The 13582-nt window shown below is 46.8% G+C and overlaps 1 long non-coding RNA gene across 5 annotated transcripts in view; it reads right to left on the bottom strand.

Moving 5' to 3' along the window:
- Positions 1–9036, bottom strand: part of LOC135111749 (uncharacterized) — a 198460-nt gene extending 189424 nt beyond the window's left edge. For all 5 annotated transcript variants that reach the window (XR_010273898.1, XR_010273897.1, XR_010273895.1 and 2 more), the window contains exon 1: positions 8901–9036. This is a non-coding gene — a long non-coding RNA (uncharacterized LOC135111749). The remainder of the gene's footprint in view (positions 1–8900) is intronic.
- Between the last annotated feature and the right edge of the window lie 4546 nt (positions 9037–13582).

Genomic DNA, 13582 nt, shown 5'->3' on the forward strand with positions numbered 1-13582 from the left:
GCTACGTGCTTTTAAATGAGCATGTAAATGAACTCACTAAAAAAAAGTCATTGAGATCGGTGTATATCAGTTGCATAAGTGTACAATTTGATACAAGTTCTAGCTGTCCAGTCACTTGTATTAACTCTCATTAACTAATGTATAAAGATATGGGGAACTACTTATGACTGTCAAAAAGCTGAGGTCCAGAAATTGCAGATTTTTGGTGCCAGGGTTGCTGCAGGAAGCCTCAGAAAGTATGGTCAGGTTTCACCAGGTTTCCAATGGTTAAGAATAAAAGACACGTATCTGATACCATAATTAACGTATTTATGACAACTGATAGCGTTTATCTAAGCTGGTTCTCAAGTTATTCGAAGAGATAACACTAGGCAAGAAAGCAAGCTCTACATCTGGGCATAAAACTGATGGTGGCGCCAGGTCAATGAAACTCTCGAGTCCCAGAGTGTGGAATGACCTCCCTAACCACATCACTGGTGACGCCTCATTAACTTTTCAAGTCTCAGCTTGCTAAGTATTTTCTGAATATTAGGTAACTCTTACTTCTCGTTAATTATTCTCAGCATTTTATTGATATGATTCTTTTAGCATTTTTACTTTTTAGTATTTTAGTTTCTGATATTTTATTCATGTTATTTTATTATTTTCTAATATTTCATTGTAATACTTTATCTTTAATTTTTAATCAGAAATTTTATCATGATAATTTCAACCTTTATATTATTTTGACTTGTCTGTGGAAAAAAACATACTAACATTGTAAAAACAGTTATCGTGGGGAAAAAGTGAAAATTAACTCTCTCTCTCTCTCTCTCTCTCTCTCTCTCTCTCTCTCTCTCTCTCTCTCTCTCTCTCTCTCTCTCTCTCTCTCTCTCTCTCTCTCTCTCTGTGTGTGTGTGTGTGTGTGTGTGTGTGTGTGTGTGTGTGTGTGTGTGTGTGTGTGTGTGTGTGTGTGTGTGTGTGTGTGTGTGTGTGTGTGTGTGTGTGTGTGTGTGTGTGTGTGTGTGTGTGTGTTCTCACCGTCTGTCTTTTTCATCTGTCCGTCTTTCTTTCTGTCCATTTGTCTGTCTGTCTGTTTGTCTATCTCTCTTTTAATACATAGGTAAGGAAATAATAATATAGAAAAGATTATCATTAACATTGTTGGTCACGTTAGAGAGAGAGAAAGAGAGAGAGAGAGAGAGAGAGAGAGAGAGAGAGAGAGAGAGAGAGAGAGAGAGAGAGAGAGAGAGAGAGAGAGAGAGAGAGAGAGAGAGAGAGAGAGAGAGAGAGAGAGAGAGAGAGAGAGAGAGAGAGAGAGAGAGAGAGAGAGAATCATTCCATCTCATTACTGGAAAACCACTAACGAACCAACCTCTTCCTCCTCCTCCTCCTCCTCCTCCTCCTCCTCCTCCTCCTCCTCCTCCTCACCACCACCACCACCACCACCACCACCACCTCTATACCTGGAAGCTGAAAATACGAAACAACACCTGTTAATGAGTCTTCTCCTGGCCAGCTTCCGAAACAGACCACAGATTAGCCCCTCCAGACCACGCCAGGTAGCCAGGTGAGTCCCAAGAGAGGGTCCCCGCTGCCTCTCTCACCGCCCCCCTCTCCATCGCTCTCATTTCTCTCTCCCTCTCTGTCTCTTTTTCTCTCTCTCCCTCTGACATGATGGAAGTTTAAGTGACCTTGATTAGGGAAAGGTCAGGTGATTAGAACGACCTAGAGAGAGAGAGAGAGAGAGAGAGAGAGAGAGAGAGAGAGAGAGAGAGAGAGAGAGAGAGAGAGAGAGAGAGAGAGAGAGAGAGAGAGAGAGAGAGAGAGAGAGAGAGAGAGAGAGAGAGAGAGAGAGAGAGAATGTAGACAGACAGATAGATCGGTGTAGATAAACAGATAGACAAAGAGACAGTTGGACACAGATAGATAGATAGATAGATAGATAGATAGACAGACAGATAGAAAGACAGACAAACAGATATACAGAAGCAAGGTAGAAGTAGAAGCAGACAGAAGCAGTGGTAGGGAAGGCTGAGGGAGGGTGAAGGGTTACAGGGGAGAGGGGAGCGGCAGTGTGGGGAGGGGGGTGCATGATGGATGGGAAGGGAAACGTTACGTGGTGGCAGCAGCAAACCCGCCAGAGAAGTGTCAGTTTGGAGACACACACACACACACACACACACACACACACACACACACACACACACACACACACACACACACACACACACACACACACACACTCATCGTCTCTAATTTTGGATGATGCTTTTAATTTTTGTTTTGGGAATGTTAATCTCAGTGGGCCTTTCTTTCTTTTGCACTTTTGTTGCCCTTGCCCAGTCCCACTCTTACTGATAGAAAGAAGAGGTGGATCCTTAAATGGAGTCCTCTTCTTCCTCTTCCTCCTCCTCCTCCTCTTCCTTCTTCTTTTCTTTCTATTATTATTATTTTTTTTTTTTGCTTCATCGAACAAAGAAATAAGAACCATAAAGATATGTCTGTTTGTTTTCTTTCTGTATTGCTTTATACTTTTTTTCCGTTTCTCCTCCTTCGCTTCATTCTCTTTTCCATCGTATGAAGAAAATATTAGGAAAGAAAAGACCTGTTGTTGTTTGTTTTCTTTTTACTCTCTTTTACATTCCTTAATACTGTTACTGTTTCTTCTCCTATTCTGATTCTTCTTCCATCTCCTACTTTTCCTCCACTTTCTCTGCTGTTATTTTTAATCTATCATCTACTCCTTTTCTACCTCTCTTCACTGCATTCCTACTTTACTTATTTATTTTCTTCTCCTTCTGTACATAAACATCATTACTCGTCTTCCACCCCCTCAGCATTATCCCCATCCTTCTGTTCCTCTCATCCAGCGCCACGTGAACAACCCTACCATTAGTTTTCTTGGTGTATCTCTTCCTCATCTTCCTCTTCTTGTCTTCTTCTCTGCCTACTTCTCATCATTGTATTCCCTTTTTTTTTTATTCCACGTTGATAACCTTAGCATTATTTTTTCTTTTGTATATCCTCCTCCTCCTCTTTGTGTTCTTCTTCCTTCTCCTTCTCCTCCTCCTCCTCGACCTCTCCTCTTCATAAACGACTCCTCGGCTCCTTCAGACAAACATCACCTTCCTGACATCTCCCAAACAATGCCTCCTCCTCCTCCTCCTCCTCCTTTGGCTGCCTGGCTAGTGGCACTCAAGCAAGCTCTGAGTGGCACCCTCAAGGCCCCATAAACAAACAGGGCACCGTGGTAACCCTGAGGTACGCCGGCCGTCCTCCTTTCGCGGCCAAGTCCTTCATAATATGTGGCCTATGTAGCCTCTCTCTCTCTCTCTCTCTCTCTCTCTCTCTCTCTCTCTCTCTCTCTCTCTCTCTCTCTCTCTCTCTCTGGGTTTGCTATTCCAACGGTAAGTGAGTGAGGGAGAGTAATGGTGTGTGTGTGTGTGTGTGTGTGTGTGTGTGTGTGTGTGTGTGTGTGTGTGTGTGTGTGTGTGTGTGTGTGTGTGTGTGTGTGTGTGTGTGTGTGTGTGTGTGTGTGTGTGTGTGTTAGAATGTAGCATAGTAATAATGTCTTGACTACATTTATAGCAACAAATAGGTAATATAATCCTCTCTCTCTCTCTCTCTCTCTCTCTCTCTCTCTCTCTCTCTCTCTCTCTCTCTCTCTCTCTCTCTCTCTCTCTCTCTCTCTCTCACACACACACACACACACACACACACACACACACACACACCTAACACTCCACCCTTCGCTCACCACACCACTCACCCATCTCCTCCGTCCCTTTCCCCGTCCTCCTTCCCCTCCCTTCCCCTCTCCCCTTCCCCCCTATGGCCGGGCGCTCACAAAGACCCACACAAACCCGTGGCCAATTTCTGAACTTCATTAAAGCACAATGCCACGGCGGGAGTGACATTGGAGGAGGAGGAGGAGGAGGAAGGAGAAGAAGCGTAGTCGTTCTCTTTCATTTATTATCACTCAGCCTTCTTCTTCCCCTCCAGCAGGTGAAGTTTAATCCTACAAAGGTCCTACGAAGGATGTCTCAAAGAATCCTATGCCTTCACTTTCAACACAGAAGGAGGGGAAGGAGGAGGAAGAGGGAGAGAAGAGGAGGAGGAATGTGCATGTATGTAAGTGAAGATTTGTGAAACGACTGTGCGTGTGGGTGGAAAAATGTGTACCGTGTGGGTGTGGGTGTGGGCATGGGTATGTGGGTGTGGGTGTGGGTGGTGTGTCGTATGCGCCGCTCCTCCCCACGGTGTGTTCCTGAAGGCGAGACACCTGACCCTCACCATTCTGTCCTCGTGTTTGTGTTATCACCGCTATCATCATTGGCGTCATCACCATTGCACGAGTGTTGAGGAGGAGAATGGGAGGTGTTTGTGTGGAGACTTTACGGGAGGAGGAGGAGGAGGAGGAGGAGGAGGAGAAAGAAGCTACTTCAATAGAAGACAGAAAACTCAAATTTATCTAGAGAGAAAAGCAAAAGTAGGGATGTGTGTTCTGTAGGGGGAGGACGGGTCAGGGTGAGGGGGAGGGGTGGGTGGGCCTGGCACCCTCGTGACGTGTGGCGGGACAGGCGTGATAATCCCCTGCGTGGCGTGGCGGGGGGACGGAGGAGGAGGGGAGGGGGGCGACGACCGAGTGGCAGCCATTCCTGACACGAGGACTCCTCTGCCTCCACTGTCTCCTCCACCTCCTCTTTTTTTGTCCTCCTCTTCCACCTCTTTCTCCTCCTCCTCCTCCGTGTTTGATTGGTCACGTCCCTCAGCTCCCGCCGCGCCCAAGCACCACGTCAATTCCAGGGAGCCATGCACGCCCTCACCCCGCGCCAGGCCCACGCCAACACCCCCACATCCCCGCCCTCAACACCCCCACCTGCACTGAACCACCCCCACACCTGCATCCCTCCCCTCTCTTCCCACGCGTCATCCACACACTCATCCGATTATCCGTTGCATTCATCCGATTACCGAGGCGGAGTCAGGCCATGGAGAGCGTCTCGGGTTCCCCAGGGCGCCCCCCGCGGGGTCCCCGGCGCCCCTCAGGACCTCCGCGGCTCATCCGCCTCGCAAAGACCGTTTCGAATGGCGCCCTTGTGTCCAGAAAGGCGCTCCGTTATGACCTGTCGGCGGCGGCATTCACGTGGCGGCGCCGCGTGTTGTGGCCGCCATAAAGGCATTCTGGGCTGCGCCGCCCCTCGCTCATCCCTGCTTGGCGGCACAAAGACCGCCGCCACCCGCCGCCGGTGCCGCCGCGCCTCCCGCTGCTGGCGTGGAGACCTTCCCTCCCAGGCGGAGGCGCGGCGTCCACCTGTCAGGCGTGTCAGGTGCGGCGGCGGGATTAGTGTGTGTGTGTGTGTGTGTGTGTGTGTGTGTGTGTGTGTGTGTGTGTGTGTGTGTGTGTGTGTGTGTGTGTGTGTGTGTGTGTGTGTGTGTGTGTGTGTGTGTGTGTGTGTGTGTGTGTGTGTGTGTGTACTATTTGTGGCTCACACTTCATAAGTGAGGATTGGTGCAGGTATAATACCTGACTTTGATCTCTCTCTCTCTCTCTCTCTCTCTCTCTCTCTCTCTCTCTCTCTCTCTCTCTCTCTCTCTCTCTCTCTCTCTCTCTCTCTCTCACCTGATCACGAAGCAGGTAAGCCACAGCAGGTGCCCGATGGCTGATCACACACACACACACACACACACACACACACACACACACACACACACACACACACACACACACACCCATAACCAATAACCAACCATACAGCAAATTCTCTCTCTCTCTCTCTCTCTCTCTCTCTCTCTCTCTCTCTCTCTCTCTCTCTCTCTCTCTCTCTCTCTCTCTCTCTCTCTCTCTCTCAATAACTCACATCACACACACAAGTCCCCTCACCACCACCACCACCACCACCACCACCACCACCACCACCACCACCACCACCACCACCACTACCACCTCGCTCATTCATCTCCGCTGCATCTTACCGCGATCCATCTTACTCACCGAATTAACGCATCTTCTCTCCCCCCTCTTCCTCTCCCACACTCCTCTCATACTCCCCTCTCCCTCCCTCCCACCATCCCTCACAGATCCACAAACTAAAATATTACTGCCACTGCCTCTTCCTCTTCGTCTTCCTCCTCCTCCTTCTCCCCCTCATCCTCCTAGTTCATTCCTTCTTCCTTCTTTCATTTCCTCCATTCCTTCTCACTAGTAAATCGACAACGCCTCCTCCTCCTCCTCCTCCTCCTTCATTCCTTCTTCCTTCTTCTTCCTCCTCCTCCTCCTCCTCCTAGACAGTGTTCCGCACTCGGCCTGTTCTTTTCCTTATCTACGTTGGTGATATCGCTGAGTGCCTCATCTGTAAGAAATCAAAGTTTGCTGACGACACTAAAATAACGAGTGAATTAAGTGCAGCAGCTTACAAAAGGAAATTACAATTCGACCTCGACCGCTTGGTCACTTGGTCAGACAAGTAGCAGGTGAAATTCAAAGTCGATAAGTGTAGTGATGCTTGTAGAGCGTAACAATGATCGTCTAAATTATTCAATGAACGACTCAGAGCTTCTCGAAGTTAACGAAGAGTAGGAATAACGGTTACCTCAGAGATCATGTCAAGTGAACTTTGTTCAGGAGTTGTTAAGACGGCGAATAAACTGGTTGGGTTTACTGGGAGGACCTTCGAATTCAAGTAAAAAAAAAAATATTTTACTTTGTTCAGTGCACTTGTCCGATCTCACCTTGAATACTGCGTCCAGTTCTGGTCACCCTATTGCAGGAGAGACACAGACAAGCTGGAGAGAGTACAGAGAAAAGTCACCGAGATGATCCCACCGCTGCGACACACGCCCTGCGAGGAGCGTGTGAGGGAGCTCAGCTTGTTCATGCCAGGGAAGCGTAGGATGCGCAGCGATGTAATAGAGCTATTCATAATGTTCCGAGACTTTGATAATGTTAACATTAGCAACTGTGTAATTCTTGGCCGAACCAATACCACTCGTACTCGTAATAATGGCTATAAGATCACAGATAAGTAATTCACATCTGACGAAGCTAAACACTTTCCTTAAATAGGATAGTTAATATTTGGAACGCTTCCGGCACAGGTAGTAAATAACAACACTGCAGAAGAACACGGTTAGCCAAGCACCTCGCGTCAACCTGCATCATTTTCCTTTTTTTTTCATATAGCATTAGAGCAACATGTTTGTCTTTCCACCTTTGCCATCACACTCCATGACTGTCTCTCCCTCTGTGCTGCAGCGTGTTCCTTCCCTGACCCTTGCTGTCCTTCTGTCTCTTATTCAGCATTTGTAGTGTGTAGCGTGCAGTCACACAGACAGCTTCGTTACAGCTAGTAGGGTTGTTGCTGTCTGTTCTTTCCTTTGTATTCCCTTTGTATTCTTCCTCCACCACTTCTTTCAACTCTATTCCTTCCTTCCTTATCCTCCTCGTTTTCATATTCCTCCAAATCCATTCCTTATTCCTTCCATCTCCTCCTCCTTCTCCTCCTCTTCCTCCTCCTCCACTCCTTCTTACCTCATCAACACGTACGTACCTGAAATCACACCTGTACTGCGCCACCATAACCACCACCACCTCCTTTCCCTTCTCTCAGACATCGACACCCTTAGATCTATGGGCAGGGGCGGACAAAGGGGCCTTAAGGGCGAAACTAAAGGGTCACCACAAAGGGTATAAAAAGGGTATATGAGGCGGGTCAGAGGGCGGCGCAGGAGCCCATCTGACCCCCGCGGAGGGCGACAAGTGGTGGCCTGACTGCCCTCCCCCTCCCATCAGGGACAAGGGGCTCGGGGGGTAATGAGGAGAATGGTAGTTATAATAAGAAGAATGGTGGTTATAACAGTAATGATGGTGATAGTGAGAAGAATGGTTATGATAGTAGTAATGGTGGTGGTGGTGGTGGTGATAAGAATGGTTGTGATAGTAATGATGGTGGTGATGATGGTTGTGATGACAATAGTGATAGTGGTGGTGGTTACAGTGTTGGCGGTGGTATTCGTGGTGGTGGCAGCGGCGGTGGTGGTAGTGGTGGTGGTAATAATGGTAGAAGTAGATGAACAACAACAACACCAAAAAAATAAATAAATAAAAAGAATATCCATTTATTTTTCTATACAATTTCAATTTCTTGCGAAATTAATAAAAAAGAAATTTACAGCACAAACACACAAACATGGACAAATTGGACAAAAACATTATATATTTTGAATAATAATAATGATTAGAAATGATAATGATTAAAAATAATAATAACATCAATTACTACAACCATCACAAACACAAACACAACCACAATACCCACCCAACCACAACACACACACACACACACACACACACACACACACAGCACAGCACAGCACAATCACAGTCACCCCTCAAAGAAAGAAAACGAGGAACCCGGACACTGAGTGAGAATGAGAAAGCGGCAGTCGTGAGCCAGCCAGCCAGCCCGCCCGCCCTCTCCTTCTCCCGCTCCCTCTCCCTCTCTCCCACAGCGGCAACACCAGTGGCTGATGGGGGGCACACAAACCTGCTCCTATTGGCTGCCTGAATTGCGCACTCTCACCGGATTGGCTAAAAGGGGGCGGGGGGGCGGAGCGCGGCAGGAGGCGTGGCGGGGGGAGCTGTGGGGAGCTGGGGGGGCATGGGGGGAGGTGGGAAGGCCACAGGGGCACTGCCGAACATTACGTGGCCCTCGGTAATGATAGGCTGGCTCACCTGGGGACCGTGGGAACGAACAGGAGGAGGAGGAGGAGGAGGAGGAGGAGGAGGAGGAGGAGGAGGAGGAGGAGGATTATGTTCTCTCTTCCTTTCTCCTTCTAATGACTCATTTTACGTCTAATTTCAGGCCTCGTGGTTCTAACAAATAAACAGATTACACCTTGATGAAGACACTAATTACCTGCGCGAGGTGTGTGGCCCTGCAGGGAGAGCACGGCGTTGTTGTCATTGTCGTTGTCGTTGTTGTTGTTGTTGCTGTTGTTGTTGTTGTTGTTGTTGTTGTTGCTGCTGCTGCTGCTGTTGTCACCGACAGCCTGAGGAAGAAAGGGTAATTAAGTGTGTGACTGTTTCATTATCAGTAGTTCTATTATAGTAGTGGTATTGGTGGTGGTGGTAGTAGTAGTAGTAGTAGTAGTAGTATTTGTTGTTGTTGTTGTTGTTGTTATAGAAGTGATTTTTTTTGTAGTAGCAGAAGTAAAAATAGAAAACAATAATAATAAATAAAACACCAATAATAAATTTCTACAACACCACACTCTTTAAAACTCCAACTCTCTCTCTCTCTCTCTCTCTCTCTCTCTCTCTCTCTCTCTCTCTCTCTCTCTCTCTCTCTCTCTCTCTCTCACCTGGATAACAAATACCTGATATCCACTTCACCTGGTCGTCCCATTAGCCACACACACCTGCCCCGCCCACACCCACTCACCAACGACCACCCACACGCCCACACCCGCCCCCCCACCCTTGCTTCTTCAATGGGGAGGAAAAAAGAGTGGGAGGGAGATGCTGAGGGATGGAAGAGGTTTAAATGAAAATGTGTGTGTGTGTGTGTGTGTGTGTGTGTGTGTGTGTGTGTGTGTGTGTGTCTCTCTCTCTCTCTCTCTCTCTCTCTCTCTCTCTCTCTCTCTCTCTCTCTCTCTCTCTCTCTCTCTCTCTCTCTCTCTCTCTCTCTCAAATAACGATGTTTCCACTACTACTTCTACTACTACTACTACTACTACTACTATTACTACTACTATTACTGCTGCTACTGCTGCTGCTATTACTACGTTACAACAAGAACAACAACAGCAACAACAACAACAACAAAAATTACTACTGATACTACTACTGCACTGTCATTACCACCACCACCACCACCACCACCACCATTCCAACCCACAAAAAAACCGTTGCTTTAATCTCCTGACCAATCGCCCGAGTGCCAAGTGACCTGACTTGGGCGTGGCATCCGTGCCCCGCCGTGACCTCTGGCCGCCACCACTCAGCCCCCCGTGGTCACCTGCTTCCTCTTGTTATGACCACGGTCGGCGAGAGGTCAGGTCAGGTTACAGTATCCATTGTGCTCTCTCTCTCTCTCTCTCTCTCTCTCTCTCTCTCTCTCTCTCTCTCTAGTCGAAAATCATAAAGTTTTCAAACGGCGACATATAAACTGAACTCTCTCTCTCTCTCTCTCTCTCTCTCTCTCTCTCTCTCTCTCTCTCTCTCTCTCTCTCTCTCTCTCTCTCTCTCTCTCTCTCTCGCTCACCAAAAGAAAAAGTATTTATTTGCGTCGAGGTTCCACAGAAAACGAAGGATATACAGTGTTGTGATGTAATTGCCTCGTTTAATTGAGGGGTGACTGCCCAAAAGCACGGTCGGACCCCTCCTCTCCCTCATCCTCCTCCTCCTCCCCCTTCCCTGGGTCCATTACCGGTCATTAGCATACCTGGATGGTGAAGGTGTGGCTGGGTAGGGAGAGGGAGAGGGGGAGGGAAGGTGGAGGGAATTTGGAGGGAGAGAAAGAGAAAACCAGGGAAGGAGAGGGAAAGAGAAGTGTGTGGAGAGGGGGATGGAATGGAGAAGAGAGGGAGGGGAAGGACGGGTGGGGAGGAGAGAGAGAGAGAGAGAGAGAGAGAGAGAGAGAGAGAGAGAGAGAGAGAGAGAGAGAGAGAGAGAGAGAGAGAGAGAGAGAGAGAGAGAGAGAGAGAGAGAGAGAGCTGAAAAAGGAACTAAAGCGATCTTAAAAACAAATAAAAGAATAGGAAGAGAAGAAAAAAAAACAATACGTAAGTTTGCAGAAGGGAAATAAAAAAAATAATAAAAAAAACAGAAAATAAATATGGATACAAAAGAATGTGAGAATTAGGTCATAGCAACTCACCTTGCCCTACACCACTCTCTCTCTCTCTCTCTCTCTCTCTCTCTCTCTCTCTCTCTCTCACCTGATGAGGCTATTACGAAGCCTCTTCAGGTGCCTGGTGGGGGCGCAGATCCCTTAAGAGGCCCAGAGAGAGAGAGAGAGAGAGAGAGAGAGAGAGAGAGAGAGAGAGAGAGAGAGAGAGAGAGAGAGAGAGAGAGAGAGGAGGGGTGTCGAAGGTAAATGGGCCAATCAGACGTAATGTGCGTATCAATACTGGAGCGATGAGTTTCCCACGGCGCTCTCTCTCTCTCTCTCTCTCTCTCTCTCTCTCTCTCTCTCTCTCTCTCTCTCTCTACATTCGTCCTTCGCATTCCTCTTAACCTCTTACTCTCATTTCTGAATTAACTATTTCATAGTTCCTTATTTCTTCTCACTTTTCCAATTTCGTTTTTGTTTTTTGTTTTATTGTTACATTTTTTCTGCCTTTCATTTTTTTGTTTTCTGTTTATTCAGCTTCTTATTTCTTCTTCTTTTCCAATTTTTCTTTGTACTAGTCATGTTTTTCTTTCTCTCTTTTCACCCTTTCATCCTCTCTTTTATCTCTTATTTCTCTTCTGGTCACGTTCTTCCACCTCACTGTACTGCTCTCCTCCTCCTCCTCTTCCTCCCCTTCCTTCTTCTTCTTGCCTTCATCATGATCTTCGTCATCATCATCATTGTCATCATCTTCTTTTTTAGTTGTTGTTGTTGTTGTTGTTGTTGTTGTTGTTCTTTTTCTTCTTCTTCTTCTTCTTCTTCTTCTTCTTCTTTTTCTTTCTCCTCCTCCTCCTGCTCCTCCTCCTCCTCCTCCTCCTCCTCCTCCTCCTCCTCCTCCTACTTGTCTTTGTTTAGTGAAGCTTCGATAATCTATTTTTTTTTCCACCACCACCAGCACCACCAGCACCACCACCACCACCATCACCACCACCACCCACAACACAGCAGTCTCCACACTCACGCGGCCAGCATTTCATTTCATGCTCTCTGTGTAACTGGATTTCGTAAGGCGGGCCACAACGCGTCTTTCCTTTCACTTCAGGACTTCAGGTGATGGTGTGGTACAGGTGATTAAGCTTGAATAATTTAAATTAAGCTTTAGGTAACTATGGACCAGGTACCTATGCTCCAAATAAACATCCTTCAGGTATCCATGCTTTAATAACTATGCTCCAGGTAATGCTTCAGGTAACTAAGGTAAATGTGGTTCAGATGTTACTTTTCTCACGCTTACAGTAACACAAGCTCACCTAAACTGAACCGTTGCTTTTGAGTCTTATTTTTCTGTTATTTAAAACTACACAAAACTCACTTCCTCACCTCATTATAAGGCCACTAATCACCTTATCTTTATGTCACTTAAAATTACATAAAACCGACTTACACATCTTACTTTTCTATTACTTAAAAAAATACACGGAAAACACTTCAACATCTTGATTTTCTATTAATTAAAACAAGACACACATTCACATTCACATTCACACATTCAAAACAGCTTCAAGTCCTGTTTTTTTCTTACTCATCTCACAACACACACCACAGTGCTGCTTCTTATCATCCCAGCAACACATCTTTATTAGCGCCTGAATTACCTCGTTTGTGTTTGTGGCCAATGACAACACAGCGCCGAGACAGGTGAGGCGGGTGACAGGTGGGGCTAATTAGTGACTGAGAGACAGGTAGGATGAGGATGAGGAGGAGGAGGAAGAGGAGGAGATGTCGTGTTGGGTAGAGGTCAAAGATTACACACACACACACACACACACACACACACACACACACACACACACACACACACAGTACAAGACAGAGAAGAAAATGGCAAATGAAAATAAATGCCAGGTAAGGCTAATTAAGTATCGTGTGAGGCAATTAAGGTTGAACAGGTAATTAGTTCTTGCTTTTTACTGCTCGCCTCACTCACCTTGTCGCCACTCACTCCCTCCCTCACTCACTCACTCACTCACTCACTCACTCTCCTGCCTTGTCCCTCTCTCTGTTAATACTCTGTAGGCAAACTGTGGGTGAATGGGTGAAGTATCTAAACTTAACCTAACATACAATATAGACACTAACTGTATTGTGTATAAAATTTTAACTGTTACATCATTTTCTTTCATTTTCACTTCCTAACGTAAACTTATTTTGTAAACTGTTTTCGTTATTTGTTATCTCCTTTTGCTTTCTTCCACCCCCTTTATTTTATCCTCTCTTCCCTTCTCTTATCCTCTCTTCCCTCTTGTTATCCTCTCCTGTTTTCTTCCTGCCCTCTTATTCTCTTCTCTCACCTCTCTTCTGTCCACTTCACCCTGACTTCCTTCGATAAACTTCTCTTCACTTGCTAATCCTTCTTTCTCCTGTCATCCTCCCTTGTATTATCCTCTCCTCTTGTCTCTTCCCTTCTTTTATCATCTATTATCCTCTCCTTCCTTCTATTATCTTTCCCTCTCCTTTCTCCTGCCATCCTTCCTTCTATTATCCTCTCCTGTTATCTCCTCCCATCTTTTATCACGTTATCCTGTATTTCCTTCTGTTATCTATCCTTTCCTCTTGTTACTCTCTCGTTATCATCTCCTCCCACACCCTGACATTCTCCCAAACCGTTATCTCCCCTCTCCCTGTCTCCCGTCCGCTTCCTAACCCGCCTCCTTCAGCACCCACTCCCCCGCGCCCTACGAGCTGTCCTTCACCTCCCACGCCCC

Source organism: Scylla paramamosain, chromosome 22 (assembly GCF_035594125.1).
Source record: "Scylla paramamosain isolate STU-SP2022 chromosome 22, ASM3559412v1, whole genome shotgun sequence".
Classification (NCBI taxonomy): Eukaryota; Metazoa; Arthropoda; class Malacostraca; order Decapoda; family Portunidae; genus Scylla; species Scylla paramamosain.